Source organism: Mesocricetus auratus, unplaced genomic scaffold (assembly GCF_017639785.1).
Source record: "Mesocricetus auratus isolate SY011 unplaced genomic scaffold, BCM_Maur_2.0 Super-Scaffold_100676, whole genome shotgun sequence".
NCBI classification, from domain to species: domain Eukaryota; kingdom Metazoa; phylum Chordata; class Mammalia; order Rodentia; family Cricetidae; genus Mesocricetus; species Mesocricetus auratus.
The window spans coordinates 125,708,455-125,731,193 of record NW_024429266.1 but is presented as its reverse complement, the minus strand read 5'-3'; the positions used below and the strand labels follow the sequence as shown (position 1 = coordinate 125,731,193).

The 22,739-nt window shown below is 34.6% G+C and overlaps 1 protein-coding gene and 1 pseudogene across 2 annotated transcripts in view; both read right to left on the bottom strand.

Annotated features, from left to right (window-relative positions):
- The window catches only part of Grid2 (glutamate ionotropic receptor delta type subunit 2), a 1,423,232-nt gene that overhangs the window by 1,259,759 nt on the left and 140,734 nt on the right, over positions 1 to 22,739 (bottom strand). The window lies entirely within an intron of this gene.
- On the bottom strand, positions 1,523 to 2,024 carry LOC106021606 (annotated as a pseudogene).

The following is a 22,739-nucleotide window of genomic DNA, read 5'->3' as shown; positions in this document are numbered from 1 at the left end:
ATTAAACCCGTCTCATATTATATTCACTTTATTTCTTCAAAATTTCCAACATTCTTCACTCACACCTGAACAGCTTGATCATGTCAACCCTAATTAACTCTATCTGCTAACCATAGTTGAGTAAAATTAATCACCTGCTGCCTTCAATCTTCTCATCTCTGTAATATTATTCCATCCCATCTATGTGGATATGAGCTATCTCTTTCTTCTTCTACTTTTCTTCATTACATATCTGGGAATATATCATACAGGTTACATTTTTGATAATAGAAACTAACTGTATATTATAAGTAGAATTATCTTCTCCATGGCTTGTAACCAGGTGTTTAGAGTTCATATAAGCACACTGTGTTCTTTGTAAGGACACAGGGAACTGGTAATGTATCTCAAATACATTTGCAGCTTTCAAAAATAGGAGAAGCAGAGTTTTTATCTATATGGTCTTTCCTGGGATTAATTCTGGTTTTCCTTAGCTAGGAACTCATTCTAACATGAATAGACTCCACATTGAGTACTCTTTCTGCCTGCCACCACAAGGCTGACATTTAAATATTTTTTACCCTTTTGGCATATGTGAAAACAAGTTGATATTTGCTATTTGTGTCTTTTGTTTAATCTTAACATTATATCTCTGCCTCATCCCATATATATTCACATTCATACATACATTTCAATTTAAAATATACTGTTCAGTTTTGGTAATTTCATATTAATACAGAAAATTTAGGGTTGGTTGTTACTAGTAATTTTCTTCATATTTAATTTTTTCTTGAAATAATTATTAGATGAATAGGTACTTTCTGTTAAAATTAGCAAGGTCACTGTTGTACCTCAAAAGCGTAAAGGGAATGTAGTACTAAAACATACATTTTTTCATTCCTATCTAAAAAAAACTGCTTGGATCTTGTGTTCACAAGAGTGAGAAATCATATGGCCTAAAAAATACCTACCTCTGGCCTTTGGCAACTTAGTAACCTTAAGAAAACCCTATGATCTGGCTCTAAGAATAATTTGCCCAGTATACTGCAAAACACCAGAAACCTGTTTGTTTGTTTGCTTAATAACTATCAAGTACAGTATCATATTTTCATGTCAGTTAATTCTGTTCTAGTAATATATTTATCCAGTTAGCTATCAATAAATGCTGGACTCTACACATGCACTAAATTCATACATCTATTTGTTATTAACTTTTCTCATTGTTACTTGCCTTAGAAAAAAATGAGGCAAACTCTGCTATCATGAAGGAAACGGAAATATTTTATATGCCCTACTCCCAAAAGCTAGCAACAATCAATTCCAAATTAAGGAGAGCTTTACCTACAGGAAAAACTGTAGCTAAATATGTAAAGGTATATCTGTGTAACATGTTTTCTTCTTGTGGTAGATATAGCCTTCTTATTATATAACATTGGGATGAAAATTACCAAAGAATAAAAATTATAATGGTTTTACTTAACCAGCAGAATAGCAGGTGTCTAATTCATTACTGTAAATTATTTTTCTGTTTCTTCAAATCAGGGTATATCTTTTTAAAAAGAGTTTCTGTACTTCATTCTTCTGCAGAATAAAGTTGTTTAATATACAATTTTCACTTGACATTTTGAAAGTCCTTTATTATAAAGATAATCCTTTTGTCTGACAACAAACAGCAGTCACAATGATCATTCTGGACCTTCACACCTGATAAACTCCATTTCTTCTTGAGATATAGGTTTCCTTCTGTATTTCTGAGGTAATGTTTTTAGTATTTTTTCAGTGTTTTATGGATCTGGATGCACCAGCAAATCTGGGGATATACTTCTTTTAGAATGCTGTGAAATTATAGATGTGTGAGAGGGTAGTCCAGCAGATCTCAAAGCTTCTGAGGCACTGAGTTTAGGATTGTCTCTCCTGTCAGGGAACCTTATAAATGGAGCATGTGGCTTCATTACATGAAAGACCCTGCTGGACGAAGCCATCTTGTGACCCCAGAGCAGGGGCAACTTCCAAGCCAGGGTATATCTTATATGTAACCTGTACATAGCTTTCAAACAGTAAGAGTGCTGGTTTTAAACAAATTGATTTTATGGTAAAGATGGATTAACTTTCTGTTTAATGATGCTACATTTGTTTATTTCAGACTGGAAAAAGCTAAGTACTAGGGTATAAAACGGGTTAAATCTTTTGAAACCCCATAAGAACTTAAGACCTAGAGAGAATCCAATCAAATATACTCAGAGTATATTATGGCTTCCAGGATAGCCTGAGTTATAGTGAAATTTTGTCTCAAAATATGGATTGGATTACTTTTTTTCATTTTTTATGTTTTTATTTAAATTAGAAACATGCATGCTTCAAATGTCAATCCCAGCTACTTTCCCTTGTCCCTCCGCCAGCGCCCCCACCCCACCCCTGCCCCCGGATTACGTTTTTTTAATTTTAAAAAAGAAAATAAAGAAAGTAAATGCTTTATCTTCTGCTTAGTGGGAAGTGCATAAAAGGAAAGTAGAATAGTTGATGTTCACCTTTAAAAAATATCAGCAAGAGCCCAAAAGAACACGAATAAAGGATGCACAGGACCTCATCCAGAGTTTCAGAGTGGCAGATCCCGAGACTGGAGCAGGTGGAATAACCTTTCAGCAATATAAAGGGTAATTGAGGGAAGTGAGGACATGTAAATATGGAGTAAAATAATACTTTGCAAATTTCAAATAAAGTTGCACAAAAGAGAAAATAAAAACAAATAAACTAATGAAAATTCCAGGATATATGTTATCACATCGCTAATTTAAGCAACAAAGGAAAAGGGATGATGGAGAAATGCTGATGTTGTCACCGGGGATCAATCCTTAGGTTCTGTGGACCAAATTTATGAGCTAAGAAACAAAAGTAATCTGAGGGTGCTGGGAAAAGAAGGCAAGACAGCTTGTGGCGTATGTAGTTAAAGTAGAAAATGAAGTTCAACCTGGAGAAGAAAACACAGGACCAGAGCAGCTGAAGCAGCATAAATGGAAATTTAAGTTAATTATCTAACCCATTTAAAGTCATGTATATGTAGTTGAATAGATGACATTTTATTCAAAATGTATCTTTAAAAAAACCTTTTACTTTTGATACACAATTACATCATTTCTCCCTTCCGTTTCCTGCCTCCAAGCCCTCCCACATACCATCTTCATTCTCTTTTGAATTCATGGCATTTTCCCTCTGTAATTGTTATATTTTAATTTGCAAGTAAATGTTTCTGGGGTTTCAGTCAGACGCTGATTGTTTTCAGCTGTTACTGACTATTATCACTGTTATGATTCAACAAAACATTTTTGGCCAACCGTATGGGGAGGATGTTGCATCCTTGGGATGCAATTATATACAATTTCAGGGCTGGGGGTCTGTATAAGCATTCTTCATTTCCTAGGGAGGAAGAAAGACAACAGGAAGAAATGGGTCTAAGAACAGTACAAGCCAAATACCTTTTACCACACAGTCTCTTGCCATTTTTACTGCTGGATAGAAAGCTGGATTTTCGATTTCACTCACCTAGGTGTGTTATTTCTTGATGTGTTGTTTGATGATGAAAAGCAGGCACCAGTCCTGACATTTTGAGTATGTTTCTTTTCCAACTTATCCTAAAAATTTTGAGAATTTAAGAAACATAAAGAGGCCACCAGGGGCTCCAGCTTTCTTTTGGAATGTTGGTGCAGGTGTATCCTATGAAATACACCATCAATCCCAGCCTGAGAAGGAGCTGTGCCATGAAATTCTTTTGTGGTGAAAATTCAGAATCAGCACTTTTTCTATATGCTTGTGATAAGTCCCTATAATTCTTATTCTACATTTCTTCAGGATGGTATCATAGTCTCTAGGGTAGATAGATACAATGAACCAATGTAAAATAAATCTTCCTGACATCTACCAATTTGAAGATACTTTGAATTAAAGATAATGCCCACTTCTTATTCAGACTAAGAAAGCCCACAGGCTAGTCTGGAGGTTAGCATCCTGCAGTAGTATTATTGCCTTTATAATGCTAGGTTTTAACCTGTGTTTGAGAAACTTCTAGAAGATTTCAAAGTGAGTCTTTCTTTGGGGTTTCACCAGAGTCTATTCTCTAATGAGGAAGATCTTCCCAAATATAGGCTACCACAACAGAAATGCAGTTAACCCCCAATGAAGACACATAGGATTTGTTTTTCTCATTGTTCATTTGTGCATAGTTCTAGATACTTCTATTTAACTTCCATCCTCACCAATTCAAATATCTAAAAGTCATATTTTAACTAGGAACACAATGTACCATACAATATGTGTAATATATATCTATATATTTGCTAGTTTACCATGTCAAACTAGAGACTATTGTGTCAAGAGATGATTCATAAGTGGTTGACCTGAAATATGATTGAATCTCTACATGTCCAACCCCATGAAATGTGAAAAAGCAAGTATTTTCACTAATTTGAATTTATGAAATAAAACTAAGTCACAGGTAGAACTAAGAATACAAGGACTAATTAGCAGATGAGCAATTTCTATAAAAGATAACTGCTTCCAATGTTCAATAGGAAAATCAATACTATGCTCATTATATGGTACTCTTTATAAACTTTCAAGACTCTCAAAGCTCCTAAACTTGATCTAGACATTTCAGCTTGACTGAATCTCCCTATTATAGTATTTGGATCTCTTTTCTAATCTTCTCTCCAACACTGCTTTAGTTAACAGAGTTGCTATTTTCTAATTTTGACAGTCTAAAAATGGATTTTTACTCTCTACCTTCCAAAGCCTTATTGTTTATAATCAAGATATATGCTTTAACACTTCAAGTAATCTTCTTTTGAGGGTTCTAAACAATGTCATCCCTTACAATGCAGAATCCCTGCTTTATTTGTCTCATAAACCTTGGTTAATAAAATGGATTAATATTTGGAACTCTGGATATCAGAATGATGCTTATTTATATACTTTTTCTAGCAACTGAGGTTGTAGTAGGTAGGGAATGAACTCCTGTGCATTCTGTAGCAGGCATCCTTCTACTTTGCCTTCACTTGTTTTGAAGAGTTTTAAGCGTAGATGTATCAGGTCCTACAGCTGTGACTTTGATACACAGTTAAGATTCTGCATCTTGTTATCATTAATTTGTCAGAGAAAATCACAATGTTTTATCTCAAAACAATGTATTCATAAGTAGTGAGACAAAAAACACACAAAACCTTTAATAAAACTGGCATACATTAAAAACTAACCAATAATATAAGTATAATAAAAATATTGGCCATTACAATACTGTCAGTCAAATATTCTGTAAAAGTTTGTGATTTTTTTCTTCTTAGATACTTAACATGTTCTATTACATTGTAAATAAAAACAACAGCAACAAAACTGTTTAGGCCACTAGATTTTTGGTAGATTATGTGTATGATTAATTCCACTTTGTGACTGACATTTGTCTCAGGTGCACTTAGGAAATCAATGTTTGTTTAGAAAACTAAGCTATGATTCAGTAATTTTTTATTCTTACATGAAAAAAATTCTGAGTTTCAAAATCCTTAAAAATATTTATGGAACTGTGGAGCACTGATGTTTGCATCAAAAAATTACCACAAAGCAATCTGCAATTTAGCGCTCCACAGTGGTGTTGCTTTTTATTGCTAGCTTTTAACCTGTGTTTGAGAGACCTCTAGAAGACTTCAGAAAGACTTTTGTCTTCGATGCTTCACCAGAGCCCATTCACTAAGGAGGAAGATCTTCCCCAAGGAGAAAAGTTGGGCATAGTGTTGGGCATAAGCATTCCTTATCACTTACTGCTTCCTGGTCATCTGAAGCAGGCAGTTTGCCATTCAAATTTTGTCTCAATCATTGGAAAAATAAAGTCATTCATAAGTAAATGGAAAATTTAGTGGGTCTCCTTTGGGGAACTTTTAGATATCCAAAACTTCTGGGTCAGGAATATTATAATTTGATACCACAGAGCTACCACGGCCCCTAACATTACTACTCCATGACTCAAGTGTTTGACCTGTATTGAACTGTGGTGAAGCAGGACTGCCTTATTTTCTTAGCTTTTATTTGCATGCCAAAGAACACATTACTGGACCCTGCTTGCACAGTGGATCACACTAACCTCATCGAACTAAACACAGGCTAATCTTGCCACGAAGTATATGCCAGGAAGCACAAACAAGAAACTTCTTCACTGAACGAGGTACGTTTCAAAATGGAGACCCTTGCAGCACATTGCAGGGTTCTGTAGATGGTTCCTAGCTCTCCTGAGTTTTAAGAGTATATACTATCTTTCTATTCTGGCCTAAATGTTGAATTAATTCACCATTCTCCAACCCCATCCATGAGGCCATATGGACACTCTACTTCAGTCATGTTATTCTCAATCACTTTCATCCCAGGACAAGGCTGGCAGAAACTCCACACTGAATTATCTATCCCTGGAACACCAAATTAATCTTAGCTCCTTATATAATTTCTCTAGAGTAATTGTCACAGCAAGGAAACTTTTACTAGCCTATCCTTTATCTCTGTAGGAACACGGATGAACTCCTCCAAACATAACTGGAGTGAATTTGCTGTTCTCACTACAGTTTGGCAAAAGAGTCATTTCTCCCATTTGGCTGATTCATGCCACAGTCTCCAGGAGTCTCGTGGTGTCTGGGTAACCTCATTTATAATTCTGTTTTTTCCCTCCATTTTGTGGCTGGTGCTATTGTGCCAGGATTTACTCTGGCTTTGATCAACCAATAACATTTACGTAGCAAAAAGTCTTGCCAGCAGTGGTGGTGCACGCCTTTAATCCCAGCACTTGGGAGGCAGAGGCAGGTGGATCTCTGTGAGTTCGAGGCCAGCGTGGTCTACAAAGCAAGTTCCAGGACAGCCTCCAAAACAATACAGAGAAACCCTGTCTCAAAAAAATCAATAAAATAAATCTCAGGGACTTTTCAAACATAAAATAAAACTTAAAGTAATTTAGTAAAGCATAAATATGTCTCTAGAAAAGAAGAGAGCTGGTTCAAAACATCCAATTGCCACTTTGTTTAAACCCAAAATTCCTCCACCAATGAAAAACTCAGATTTTGGATTAGCCAAGACAGTTAAGCAGGAAGCATGCATAAATACATATATAGGGGAGTCTCTCTAAAACAGTCCCCGGAGTAATTCAATCCCTGTGGTCAGTTATTTTCTTTTTTATTTGTTTAATTATTTCGATTTTGGAGACCAGATTTCATTGTGTAGTCAGGCTCTCTGGAACTCAATATATAATGAAGGCTGACAGAGACAATCCAGTAGAATAAACTGGCTCAATCCTATCTCAATCCTGTAGCAATCCTCCTGCATCAGTCTCTCGGTTGCTATGGGTGCAAGCAGGAACTACTGTGACTAGCTTTAACTTTTATTATATATACTTTACTATTAAAAACTATAATTAAATATCTAAAATAAATGTGATAACACACAGAGATAGCATTAATAACAAAAAGATAATATTGCAAAGTACTACATGAAATTAAGGCATACTTATTGGAGAAGAAAGTTAGTTACCAAATTGTCCCTCCCTTTCAAATTCTTTTATTTTAACATGGAAATCTTCACCAAATTGTGTAATGCTTGACAGGATTCATGCTCGCCTTTCTATAGGGCATATGTGACACAAAGCAAGCACTCCTTTGGGATCCTTATGCTATTTCCAGCTACCTTTACCAGGCAACAGGTCCTGTATAAAACAGAAATGGGCAACAATTTATCTTATGATATAGCTGGCCATGAGACTATATAAACAAACTGGAAATGAAAGCTTTAACTTTGCTCAAATTGTCTCATGTGTTAAGGAATGTGCATTTTAAACACAAAGTTGCTGTGTTTTCCAGAAGACTTAGAATAATTCAACTGGGTCAGCTATTCATGCTGCCATTTAACTAATTCTGCAATCTCTTTCTGGGTCATAGAGAAGCAACAAACATAGGAGAACGATTTAGAAATTTTATGACATACATGCATTTTGCATGACCATGCTAAATGTTAAAACATAATGGAGTAATTACAAGATAAAATATTTGTACCCATCTTCTGATAATAGTTCTTCATTGTCTTTCCCCCCAGAAATGTTATTTACATAACAGAATGTTTTAAAGATTCTGAAGGGACATGAATGAAAGATGGAAAAAGTTCCCTCACAAATTTGAGTTAATTAATGCTCACATTTTTTATGCTTTATAATAGTAAATGTATTAATTCTGTTTATTCTATGTGTGATTGTTAACATATCCAGTCGTTTTCCTGCCTACTCAAGAGTTTTAAGATTTAATTGATTACTCTATAGCATGAAGTTATGCTTGCTACTCCTGTCAGAATATAAAACATTAAGAACTCAGGCAATTAAATACAAACAGAAATAATTAAGGGAGACTCTTAAAATTTGGGGAAATTTTGCAATGCAGAGAACTGACAATTTTCTACAGTTTATGGGGTTAGAAGGGGTCATCATTAAAGAAGGAATTTTGAGCATAGTTAGAAAATGAAATACTATAAAGGTTTGATTACAAAGAGAAATTCTGAGGGTTAGATTATATTTGTTGAGCTTGAGAACTAGGGTTCAGATGCAGAAAACACACGCACTACTGAAGAGTGAATCCAGGGCCCAGGCATGCTAGGTAAGTGCTTCACCACTGAGCTGTACCCTAATCCCCTCATAGAACTCATGTAAAAACCAAAGGGTATGGATGCTGTCTGGAATTTCAGGACACAATAAACAATACCAGGGAATTCTGGGCCACACTGGCTAGGTAGACTCACTGAACCTGGATAGTTTTGGGTTCAGTGAGTATCCCTGACTTAAATAAAGTGTAGACCATTTGAAGATGCTTCAAGCAGTTAACCTCCAGGTTCCCAAGACAAATACATACATGTTCCTGCACATCTTCTCCCACCTGTGCCTACATGCAAGCAAACTTACATGCACATGATCACACGCAAACACCAGCCACACATACATGCATACAAAACCAAACCAACCAGCCAGCCAACCAATCAGGTAACAAACAAACAAACAAACAAACAAAAAAAAAACAGGAAAGCTGGCAAATACAAATTTGCTTCTAAGTGCCTGTTTTGTTACCCATGTGTCTGCATGGCAGACAAGGGGAGGGGCAGGGACAAAGCTGTTGCTGTAAGGCCCTCAGGGCTTGCTCACCTGTGTTGCCACAACAGGGTCAGCCCTAGTGTACAGCCCAAGCAGGAATCAGAGGCCTTACAAACTTAGGAAAATGAGAATTTTATGAGTGACTATTTAAGCCTGTCATAAACATTTCTATCAAAGAATTCTTAAAAGACTCCTCTCTGTTTACCTCCCACTCCATTTGTTTAGTGGAGAGAAACTGACAACATACCTTAATCAACATTAATAAATTCATATGCTTTATGAAATCAAAGGAATGGATGTAATTTTAAGCAAAAACTCTTAGTCTCCGGGAAAAACAAAACTCAAAGTAAAATATGTCCGGTATAACAATAATATTAATCAAAATCTAGTGGAAACATTGTGCTAGAATTTACAATGCTTCAGATTGCATCTATGAACTATTCCAAGTTGAACTTACTAAGCTTCCTATTTTATGTATGTCTGAGTATGCTGTCTCACCGTGGTCAGATATTCCTTCCTTTTGCTTCTCTAGTGTCTTCAAGGACATAGTAAATCTCCTCTCCTCTGTAACAGGATCCTGTCCAATTGCAGGCACAGCAATCTCCCATTCTGAGTTAATTAATTTGTGTTACCTGTCACTTAGCATGGTAACCCCCATTTCAACAATTAAAATCATAAAAGACCTTCAAGCACTCCTTGAAAAGGCAGTACATTCATTAGCTGTAACTATTGTCAAAATCTGCTTTAAATTTTCTGTGACCTTAGGACAGGTCAATGCTTAGGTTTTCGACATGTAAAATAATTAATATAATTTATTCTATTTTATAGTATCTATATGTTCATTAAAATTAGACAAAATATGATGTATTACTCATGTACACTACATATTTATCAACTGACTAATCCATTTAACATATCTCAATGTCAAGAAAGAGAAATTTTACTATTAACTGTTCTTGGTTTACAGTACACTAAAGCATTTTATAAGATAAATGGCAGAGCCTAAGTTACCTCTAGATTTCTTACTACCTATGAAACTAGTTCCATGGTTTGCATAGACTAACGTGGAACTGACCCATTAACTAGGCACCATGATCACACCTCAGGCAATATACTCTGATAGCAATATTGATCATTAACAGCTGCATATACTCTAGAATGCTTGCCATTTCCCCTCTTTCACACAACCTCTGTCCTCCTCTGTAGGATGTCTAACTCAAAAGAGAAACTGGTAGAGCCTACACAGTCAGAGGAGTTTTGAAAACGAAGGGCATAGCCTTAAATACTGCTGCAACTGTTTCCTTCCAGAGTTAGTATCAGAAGCAAACTCCAGTACTGAAAGATAACAGAAGCTACTTCCAAATCGGGAACTCTGTATGGTGACTGAGAAGAAAGTAAGGAAATAGCTCTGGAGGTGACACAGAAAAAAAAGTGGCTAAAAGGAGTTATACTAACTCTTTGAAATACATCCAAGTATGTCATCTCCTTAAAAATGTAGTAGATGTATGGCTTCCGCTTGCAAGGAAAAACTTTTTAATACCTTTCCATTGGTAATCCAGCTTCTGAGAGACATATTCTGAGTGACCGTCAAGGAAATTTACAAAGTACAATCAACTGAAAAATTTGTGACATGAATGTGTTCATGCAACTTTGTGCTATTGAAGAAAGTTTAAATCTCTAGTCAGCTGTATAATGACACGTTAAAAGCAGATCAAGATTTCTCTGATCATTACATACATGAATCATTCATTAAGATATTCAAATCATGTCATTACAACATTTTAATATATGTGGATAAAATGATTAGTGGGAATAAAGCCAACAAGGTCTTTTCAGGAATAATCTTAGATATGAAAATTCACTTGTTAGAAAAGTAAAGCCATTAATATTTCCAAAAACTCATGTCAAAAAGCTTTCTTTGTACCACCCTTGCAGATAATTTGCATTTTAGATTTTAGTACATGCTTATATAGAAGAGTAAGGGCAAAGCAGTCGGGAAATAAGACTGTTTGAATAAAGGCTAGCTGCTATATATACTAAAGGTGTTGTAAATGCAGTATTATAGGAACCTAGTGCTATGGAACTAGATATAAGGCAGTGGTTGTCTACATTTTGTTGAGATTAATTTTTAAGTAGATTCTTACTAACTTGATTAATGAGTATTTATTCAGAGCATAATATTTCCAGTATTTACTCTTATTAAAGGATAACTCAAAACATAACATATATAAATATATACATTTACTACTTGTATACATATTCAAATCTATCTGTTTGTCTATGTTTGTCTATTATATATCTCATATGAATTTTAATGTATCATTTTCATTTTAAAATATTTTCTTTAGAACCACAATTTGCAGCTTTCCCTTAAAACATTACAAAACAAGAGGTAGCTTAAGGGACTATGACACTTAAGGAACAGCTAAAACAGAAATGTACATTGTACTCATCTGCCCCAAGGGGAGAGAGAGAGAGAGATAAATGGTGAGCAGAACGCTTGGATTCCCATATTAAACTTATTCAGCTATGAGCTGACACAATCAAGCACACCGTCTATGCCTCAGTAAGCACAGGAATAGGATTTGGAAAAGCTACACTGAGCCAGACAGTGATACGCTAAAAAACTAGGTCAGTGGAAGCTGAATCTTTACATTTCAAAGATGTGTCTGTGGAGGCATTTGAAATAAAGAAAACTTGATTTTATATTTAGATTATAATGTTGTAGACAGTGATGTTTTGAAAAGTAAACTACTTAGATCTTAGGTAATGTTGCATTTAGAAAAGGAGCGCCATATTAACAAAGCCAAACAATTACAGCTTCACAAATGAAACACGGCATGATAAAGTTTTTTACTATTTCCTATGACCCAAGGTACTAAAATAAAAATTTCTTTCATGCCTAAAATCATATCATTATAGATCAACTGAAAACAAACATATACACACACTCCCTGACACCAGTTCAGAGTGCAGCTAATGATGGTTTTGCAAGTTTTCCTCCAGAGTGGAATATTTTAAGTGATTGTTTTTCATTTAGATGCTCGGTGCCACACCATTGTTTTAAATAGGTAATATTACACAAACTGTGTTAGCTTAATAAATTAGAAATGGAAGATGTTTTCCATTTCTAAGACTTTTACCAATGCATTCTTAAAGTCATCTTATTTCACATCCATATTTAAACCCAATTAAATAAATATATTATGCAGTCAATCATTTAAAAGTGTTGTTTGAGTGCTAGACTAAAGTGGTTGGACACATGTGTATTTCTAGCTGTCTAGATGTAGAAGTTGTAGGACCAGAATTTATAAACCAGGCTACATAGTAAATTTGAGGTCAGTGTGTGCTACAGGACATCCTGTGTCAAACACAAATCCACATGCACATGTATGCATGCACACACACACACACACACACACACACACACACAAATCACACACACAATACATGTTCAAATACTGCATTTAGAAAGTATTTTGTTTTTTCCTATGCGTAAACATGATTCATACATTTATTCATAAATTGCAATAAACTTCCTTATTTTCAATCAATAATAATCTTTCTTATAGTTGAAATCATCTTGTTATAACTTTATTTAGAAAGACTGTAAGACTTCAACAGCTGTGTGGCGTAAATTGCCCTCTTCAAACTTTGTGTGTTCTAGTTTCATCCTCTATAACATAAAAAGTTATTATGATAGTTAAATAATAAAATTTTTATAAACATTTCAGAATGAGAATATATTTAGTATATGGAACTGATGAGTTTTTTTAATCTGGCATAGTTGTATATACTAAAAAATTTCAGAAAAATAATCAAGACAACATTGCAATCTTTAATAGTAATAAGATACTTAGGTATATTAAACCAAGGAAGTAAAATGTCTGCACACTAAAGCTGTGAAACACTAATAAAAAATTAAGAAGATGAAAACAAAGAAAATGGTATTCCATATTCAACAATTAAAGAATTAATATTTGATGGGGGATGCCCTTCTGTATATATGTTTCTGTTATTGCTTGATGAATAAGACATTGTTTGACCAATAAAGGCAGAAGGATAGGCAGATATAGGAGACAAAGAGAATTCTGGGAAAGGTAGGCAGAGAGAGACCATAAAGAGATGCCATGTAGTGTAGGAAAGAGTAAGAGGTCTGGACCCTTCTCTGGTAAGATAAGACCATGTGTAATACCTAGATTAATAGAAAAGAGTTAATAATTAGGAGAGAACTAGCCAGTAAGAAGCCATAGCCATCAAACAATTTAATAATTATTACAAGTCCCTGCGTGTTCATTTGGGGCTAAAGGACAGTGGGACCAGGCAAGAAATAAAAAATCTAGCAAGAAATATTGTTAAAGTGCCACTATTATCCACTGTGATCTATAGATTCAATGCCCACCTGTAAAAAATACTAGTAATATTTTTGTGAGAATAGAAAAATAATAACTCTAACCTTAGTTTGGAACCGCAAATATCACAACATGACCAAAGTAATCCTGAAACCTGGCTGGAGAGAGATAGCTCAGTAAGTATGTACTGTGTAATCATGAAGATGTAAGTTTGGATCTCCAACACATACATAAAAGAACATGTGTGCAACACATCTATGATACCAGCAATGGCTTGTAGGAGTCAGAAAGATTCCTTAAGTTGATTGGCCAGGTATCATATTTAAATGTGTCCATCTCTCCAATGTCTATTATTCTATTACTTTCAATGGTATAAGTCAATACAATTCAAGAATAGAAATATGGTTTCATTTAAATAAAAACATCATTTATAATTGTTTTCAGAAACAAAACAGAAACCCATGTTAAAGAAAATATATTCAAAGGGAGAGTTTTTTTGATAATGGGTGCGCTGAATGGGTTGTTAAGACTTAATATAGGATCAAAGGTTTTTGGAAGACAAAGTTTCTTAAGTATATTAGGCAGTATCTTCACAAATAATGGAAAAAAACCAACTAAAGAGAGTGAGAGCAGCAAGGGCCTCTCAAAAGAGAGGTGCTGTTTAGAAATGAAGATAGCAGGTGAGAATCTTTAATGCCATTCAAGAGTATGTATGGTCCTGAGTCATAGCTTCCTGTCACCCTACTCTATGTTTTTCCCAATCTCCTGTATCTTAAGTGCCTCTCTCTGCATCTCAGACATTTCTCTCTGCAGGATTATATTCACTTTCACATTAATTACAGTCACCTTTTAGTTGGGCTCAGTGCCCCATTCTCCAATTAAAACCTCTTCATTCTGCATAACAGATATCTTCCTACATGGGCAGGCATTTTACTAAATGAATGAATGAGGTTAATTAAATTTAAGGCCCTGATATATAATTTCATGGAATTCTCTCTCTTCCTCTCTCTCCCTCTCCCTCCCTCCCTCTCTCCCTCCCTCCCTCCCTCTCTCTCTCTCTCTCTCTCTCTCTCTCTCTTTCTCTCTCTCTCTTTCTCTCTCTCTCTCTCTCTCTCTCCCTGATATTTTGAAGAAAAACATAGTACAATAGTACAATTTGACAAGAATGGGAATGTAACTCAGTTGTGGTTCATATGCTAATATGGACAAAGCTTTGATTTGTGATTGGTAGCACTTTAGGGGGAAAACAAAAGAAAGAGAGAAAAAGTAAACTTTAGATATAATCAAACTGTCAGTAACAGTAATGATCTCAATACTTTTCATGTTGTTAGTCATATACATATTTAGACACTTCAGTAAATGGCTACATTAACAGACATTCATTCACAACATTTTGAAACCACTTTCCAACTAAGCCTTATCAACCATTCTAAAATCAATGGATCAATAAATCAGCAGTTCATAGACATTAAATATGTACAGTAGAATAAGCATGACGGCTCAACAGACTAAGAGCTGTATAACAAAAACTACATTGAAAGAATAAAATAGGGCTCACTACGAGTACCATAGACTAATGAATCCCTCAGAATGAGACATAAGAAATCTTAGGATGGTTGATTATGTTGTCCAAATGATTCCCAAAACAATATATATATATACATATATACATATACATATATACATATGTTTGCTGTTGCCCTTGTTGACTTTCAGAGATTGAAGTTAAGCCCTTATGGCTGTGAATACTACACACTTAAGACATGCAATTAAGATAATTTGAGATGAAATACTCCTCCTGCAGTTTGTCTTCCATAGTTCCAGAAAATGCTATGCAAGAAAATGTTGTAGGGTATTACAGTCAACTACTGCACTACCCCAATAACTGTAACAGTCTCAATAATACAACAAGAAGATGATCTAATTACTTCTAACTGATTCCTTATACTCACAAACTCTGTTCCCTACTTTATCAAATATGAGGTCTCTTTTCATCATGGTCTCCAGTGAAGTCAATGAAGATTATTAAATGAATGTCTTCTTAACTATTTTTTATACTCTATGTCTAAAATTCCTTTATCATACTTTTCTTTTCTTCCTATACTCCCACTTATCTTCTAAACTCTTCTTGGCAATCATGACTTACATAGGGTTAATCAATAGTTCCCTGCACACCCTGTAATGAACAGATGCTCTCCAGTACTATTGTTCTGCTTTATCCATTATCCTAGTTTTACAATCAATTAATCCTCTTAAAATTACTATTTTCCACTTTTAGTTCCTCTATTAGACAGCACATCACTTAAGGCCAATGAACCTCATTTTTTAATCTTTGATTATCTTGTCTCTGACACATGATATCAAATGATATCTTGCCTTTTTAAGGAGTTCTGATGTTCTTAAAACACATCTGCAGTATCAAGAGAGATCATATTACTTTCCCAGAAAAAGTCTTATATGCATTCCCTGAAATCAATCTAAAGGAAATGGGGTTCAGCAAATGGTAATATATTTACATAAAACCCTTATTGGATGGGAAGATAAGTAAAACATTTGATTCAAAAGCATTAGGACTGGAGCCTGAATGTAAAAGTACTGCTATAGAAGTCTAGCAGGCATCAAAGCCTGCAGATAATACTGGAACTTAGGATGCAGAGACTGTGGATCCCAGGGGCAAGTTAGCTAGCTAAATTTACTGAATAAACAAATTCTGTTTTCAAGTGAGAGATATTACTTCTCACTATATAAGGTGAGAACAGCCAACAAAGATAACCAATGGCAACCTCTGGTTGCCATATATGCAAGCTTACGCCATGTATACACAAGTGTGCCCATATACACATGGACATGGACACACCTGCACATGGAAATCCACATAAAGTCTATACTTTATGTTAAAATTAATTATAGTAGTGTTCTCTTAATGGAACGAGATGATCTGATGCCTTCATTTATCATGACATCTCTGGTAAAGTGAGGAAGAGAGGGTGTTTTAGTACCTAAAGATACTGTGACGGTGAGTGGTTGGTTAGTAATCAAAAAGATAGAATACAAGCAGCCTCCATCTGATTTACTCTATCCACACTTCTGTTTGGACTTTGTTGTAGCTATTGTTCTTTTATTGTTTGGTATTTTTTTATTTAAATTAAAAACAATCTTATTTTACATACAGATCTCAGTTCCCTTTCTCTCCTGTACTCCCACTCCTCCCACCATTTCCCCATCCCACCCCCCCATCCACTCCACAGGGAGGGTGAGGCCTCTCATGAGGACTTTTAATGAGTTAGCAACAAATTTGACATATCTGGTATGCCAGGAAGGAAAGCTGGAAACAAAAGAGAAGAGAAAGTGCTCCTAAATGGAAAATCAGCCTTACAGTATGAAGAGATGTTACTTGGCTGAACATGACATATGGTATCAAGAGTTTGAAAGGAACTATTTACATAAGTCTATAGGAAAATTTAAAAACATGCATTTTTTTTGGTTTTTTTTTTCAAGACAAGGTTTCTCTGTATTGTTTTGGAGGCTGTCCTGGAACTAGCTCTTGTAGACCAGGCTGGCCTCGAACTCACAGAGATCCACCTGCCTCTGCCTCCCGAGTGCTGGGATAAAAGGCATGTGCCACCAACGCCCAGAAAAAACATGCATTTTAAAAACGTGAAAAAAAATTCAAAAAGTATATAATTTGGAAGAAGATAAAACTGTAAACTGAGGGCTCTCAGCATTGTTATTCCTATAGATCAATTCCTCTAATTCTGACATTCCTTCTTTTCCTATGGAATAAGCATAGACTAAAAAACGAAAACCATCATCAAGTGAGTATTAGTAGCAAGTTTAAACGCCAATATTATTAAAAGTGTCTTTTCACCTGAAATAGTATATGAGAACTCAGGAATCTAGTAAAAGCAATTTATAAAGAAGTGAGCAAATAAGGAGCAACATGCTTATCTCTTAAAATAATTGCTGATATCTTCAGTGAACTAGATATGAGACTACAGGTTTGATTACTCAAATTTGGCTGCGTATTCATTTGACTTTTCATGTCAATAGTTTGTATTAAATATATAATATTTAAATATATAAAAATGAAGATTTCAAGTCAAAATTAATTCATAAGCAGGAGACTAAAAGACAAATATCTGAGGGAGGAATCAATAAAAAACTGAAGAAATTAGAAGGGCATAAAAATTTTCTTAGAAATAAATGAAAGTGCAAACAATAGAAGATGGAGAAATGGCTCAGGAGTTAAAAGCATTTACTGTAAAAGAATAAGTTTGGTTCCCAGCACCCACCTTGGGTAGCACCTAACCACCAGTAACTCCGATCAAGGGTGCTGGTCAATGCCCTCTTCTGGTCTCTTTAAATACTTGCTCAACTCATGTGCAGACACAGGCAAATAAATAAAAGTACAATAAATCTTAAATTAAGAATATGTGATCAAAATAGCAGATGCTTTGAGATACAGTGAGAGTTATTTTCACCAGAAAGATTATAGTTGTGATATATTAACAAATTATAAATTAGTCTCAAATAAATAACCTACATATGCCTCAGTGTTTCAGAGAATCCGGAAGCCAAACCCAATGTCATTACAGGAAAGAAATGATGAGTAACAGGAAAGAATTTCTGAAAGACTATTAAAACTTATCAGGAAGAAAAGTTTGTTTATTGATGAGAAAAGAATGATAAACCCTTAGTCAAACTAAAAAATAAATAAATAAATAATCAAAAACAAAAAAGTAGAAGGCCCAGATCAAGAAAACTGAATATTAAATGTTGAATAAAGCAGCAAATATAGTAAAATGCAGAGGATCTCTGGATAATTAAAAAAGTGTATTCTAAAAAATAGTGATTCTGAAGTAAATACATAATTTCTAACCCAAAATGCATAATATAAGCAAGAGTATATAAATAACCTAATTTACCAATAACAAACAATTAGATCGAAACAGAGGTCTGTCTCTATGTGAAAAAAAACCCTACAACTGATAAAGTCTAAGACAAAACATTTAAAATAACCGAACACCAATATTCTTCAAAGTATTTCTACAAATATATATGAATAATGCTCATAAACTAATTCTACAGAACCAGCATTATACTGACACAAAGATCAGATAAGGATACAACAAAAAGGTAAGTTCCTTGTACATACTAAGTTCCTTGAAAAAATAGATGCAAAAATCATCCAAAAAATCCATTCTGCAAAAACAGCTGACCTGAACAAGGGGGAGCTCTTGGACCCGAGACTGACAGCTGGAAGGCCAGCATGGGACTGATCCAGATTCCCTGAATGTGGGTGTCAATGAAAGGCCTGGACAACTTATGGGGCCCCCTGGAAGGTCTCACTATCCTTGGGGAGTAGGTGGGGTGGTTTGGGGTGGTCAGGGGGGGCTTGGGAGGATGAGAGGGCAAGGGAATTGGGGTATTGATATAAAAATAAGATTGTTTTTAAAATAAAAATGAATGCATACACCGAATGAAATGCTAACTCACAGGAGTAATTCTGGAAGAACAACAATATTTGATTTTACATTACAGCACAGAACAATCATAAAAACCTAATCCATTGGTGTTTTGACAAAAGAACCAAAATTATTTCCCTGGACACAAGAAAGAAACTGAATCTCTATCAGAAATGAAAATATAAAGTGGATGTAAGAATGATCTGTACCTACTGTATGGGAAAGCATGTCACAGTGAAGGCTTAAGAACAGCTTTCTGAAATGTAACCAACATCCTGGAAAGAAACTGCAAGACTTGACAAATGCAACCGTGAGAGTGTAGGAAGTTTGTTTTTCTGTTTTCCTTTTATTGAAAATAGGTTCTTTTTCCTGATTATAGTTTCTCCTCCTTTTACTCCACAAAATCCCTCTCTACTTCCTTTCCCTACTGATCCACTCTCTTTTTATCTCTTATTTGAGAAGGACCACCTTCTAGGAGATAAATACTAAATATGACAAAATAAGATAAATTACAAAGCAAAGATAACAATCAGCAAAAGCAAAGACAGCCTCCAGGATAAGAAATTAGTGACTGATGGACAATTAACATCTAGGATCTGTAATGAATGCCTAAATCTAAATACCAGAAAAATCAAATCAAATAAAATTGTGTCTTTCACAACTAGAATTATTCCATTTCTCCAAGGAGAGCCCTGTCAAGCACAACATTCCTTATTTCTTTTTTTATGTCATTTTTATTTTAATTTTAAATAGCTTGTTTTAGATGTCAATCTCAGTTCCCTCTCCCTCCCCTCCTCCAGCACTCCCCTTCCCCCCCAGCCTCCCACCCTATTGCCAATTCCTTCCACATAGGGGATATCTAGAGTCTGTCATTTCACTCCGGGTAGGGTCTATGCATTCCCCTAAGAGTCCAGGCTGAGAGAGCATCCCTCTTTGTGCTATGGGCACACAATGACTGTTTGTATTCCAGGGATAGACATTGATCCAATATTATTTCATTATTTGTGTTTAAATATTGCCAGCACATTAACACTGATTTAATTGTCTCCTATGGGACAGCATTATGTGTTTGTGTATACATACATATATATATATATATGTATAGTTTCATTAATGAGAAAATGTAATAGTTTATAAATAAGAATTATATTTGGGAAAAATGCAAACTATGAAATATAGAATATAATGTCCACAAACAATAAGGTTTTGGATATGTACTTATTTGAATTATCAAAAATAAGAACAACTAAAATATTTTTTTTGGTTTTCTTTTTTGTTTGCTTAGATAGGTTTTCAAGTTTTAGTCCCAGCTGGCTTGGATATCACTATGCAGACTAGGCAGATCTTGCACTCACAGAGAAATACCTGTCTTTGCTTCCCAAGTGTTGGGATTAAAGGCCTGCTGAACCCTGTCCAACTAATGAATTCTTTTTAATGAAGACTTGGGATGTTACTTGAGATCTACAATCTTATTCTCAAAGCCAAATATATGTTTGATTTTCATTGGAATAAAATCAATATTTACAAAATACCCCTTCCTACTTTATCATAGTTCTAAGCAAGTGCCCAAAGTGAGGCATTGACACTATTCTGCTATCTATATACATCAGTAGATTCTCTTCTCAGATGACTAAGACACATACATGGAAATAACCAATGGTACATGACAGATACACAGAGACTTAAAGTTTAAGCTCCTTCCTGATACACTGAGAATTAGGAAACCGCATATTCGGACACAAGCCATAAGCACACTTCTGTTTCAGTGATGCAAAATTAACCATTAAAAGAGCTTTTCAGAAGGAAAACTGAAATGCTTTTCCTTAATGTTTTTAAAATTGCTGGTCAGGAATACAAAAGGTCCTACCTGTCTGAAAACTACCTAATACATTTGGGAGTGTTATCTATTACTACTTCGATACATAATCATTTTTAAAAAGTTGGCAATACTCCAGACATAAAGTATAGTGCAGGAAGAGAAATTACAGTGCATTAGAATTTTATTTAGAAATGATGCAGCACAAAATCTCTGGAGGAAAAATGATATGATTGTAAAATCCCGGAGAGTTGAGTTAGGCATTACTAGGCTAATGAGGGTATTAGTTGTGAGAAAAATGCATGTATAATTCCTTCTTACCTCATTGGAAAACATCTCCCTTGGAAAATGCTAACTGCATGATATACTCCAAGATACTGAAGAAGATTAAATTATGATTAACTACCATTCAATACTTGTGACCATACCCCTCATCAAGCAGGGTTTTACAATGTGCAAGCTCAAATCATCTCAGAGAATTCGAAAAAGAATTAAAATTAATTCAGGACTTGGAGAGACAATGTTCATTCTGGCTAATTCCTATAAAGAATCTACCATTTTAAGGTACCACGTATATAAAAATGTATAATGAGCATACCAGTGAAGGATGAATGGAATGGTTTTTCATTTCAATTTTATTGAAATTTCTATCTAGAAAAATATGGCAAGCAGACAGCTTATAAGGCAGCATGGTTAATTTGAAGGCCTCTTTAATTGTCCTGTATTAGCTAGTTCATTGATTACTTAACACAGGTCGCTTAGCTGAGGCTAAAGGCAGTTACAATATTAAATTCTATTCAAAGTCAACCAGTAAAACATAAGCAAGTGCAGAAAGAAATCTTGTACCTTCTGAATGAGGCACATATATTTATGCAGCATTATTATTTACTTTATGCTATTTTACCTGAAATATTTAGAACATCATTTTATTTGATCTACTAGTCACAAAATTTCAACTCAAATACTCATTAATGCTATTATAGGAAGATTACACAGAGAATATGAGAGAAGACTATAATCTGTGAATAAATGAGAAAAATGTGTGCACATATGAGAAAAAAACTTTGTGATTGAAATGATGTGTAATGAAAATTTACACTACACAATCTACCTGTGGTTTTTTAAATGACAGATAGTATAAAAGCCACCAATTATTAAAAGTGCTTATGAAAATATACTTCTTTATGAAACTTATGTGAATATTTTCAATAAAAAGGTTATTTGATAGCCATATGAAAAATGTAAAGATATTAAAAGATGTAAATGAAAACAAGATGAAAATGGTTACAATATGTTGAGGTGCACATCAGTCTTCAAATGCATTTTTTACATAATTCAAGAGGTATATACTCTCTGTTGCTGTGACAAAAATCCATGAAAAATCAACTAATAGAAAAGAGTTAATTCGGGCTCATGGTTCAGAGAGATTGTTCAAAATGGTGAGAGGGGGAGTCAGTGAGCATGGCAGGAGTTGGCCAGCACAAAAAACTTAAAGCTGAGATCTTTGATCTTTCAACGGCAGACAGAAAGCTAAGTGGGGCAAGACTGTAAACACTCAAAGCTCAACCCCTGAGATGTACTTCCTTCCATGGGATCCATCTTCTAAAGGGTGCACTATCAGTACAACCTACTGGGAGTCAAGTAATCAGAAACTTGAGCCTATGGGGACATTTCTTATTCCAACTACAGGAATGTGAAAATATTAGTAATTAGGAAACTATTGACAAGATTACACTCTACCCCCTAGATTATTCCATATTTATCCTATATGTTTATTAGAAAACAAAAATGTAAGCTCTATTGGAAAGTTTGACAGTGAGTTAATAACTAATTTTACCATGTTAAGAAAAGCATTGACTAAATATTTTTCAGTCAGAAACCAGAACCTCAAAACAAACTATATATTATATTATATTATATCATATATATACATACATTATTTATGATAACTATGTTTCATTAAAATTTCTAACAAAAAA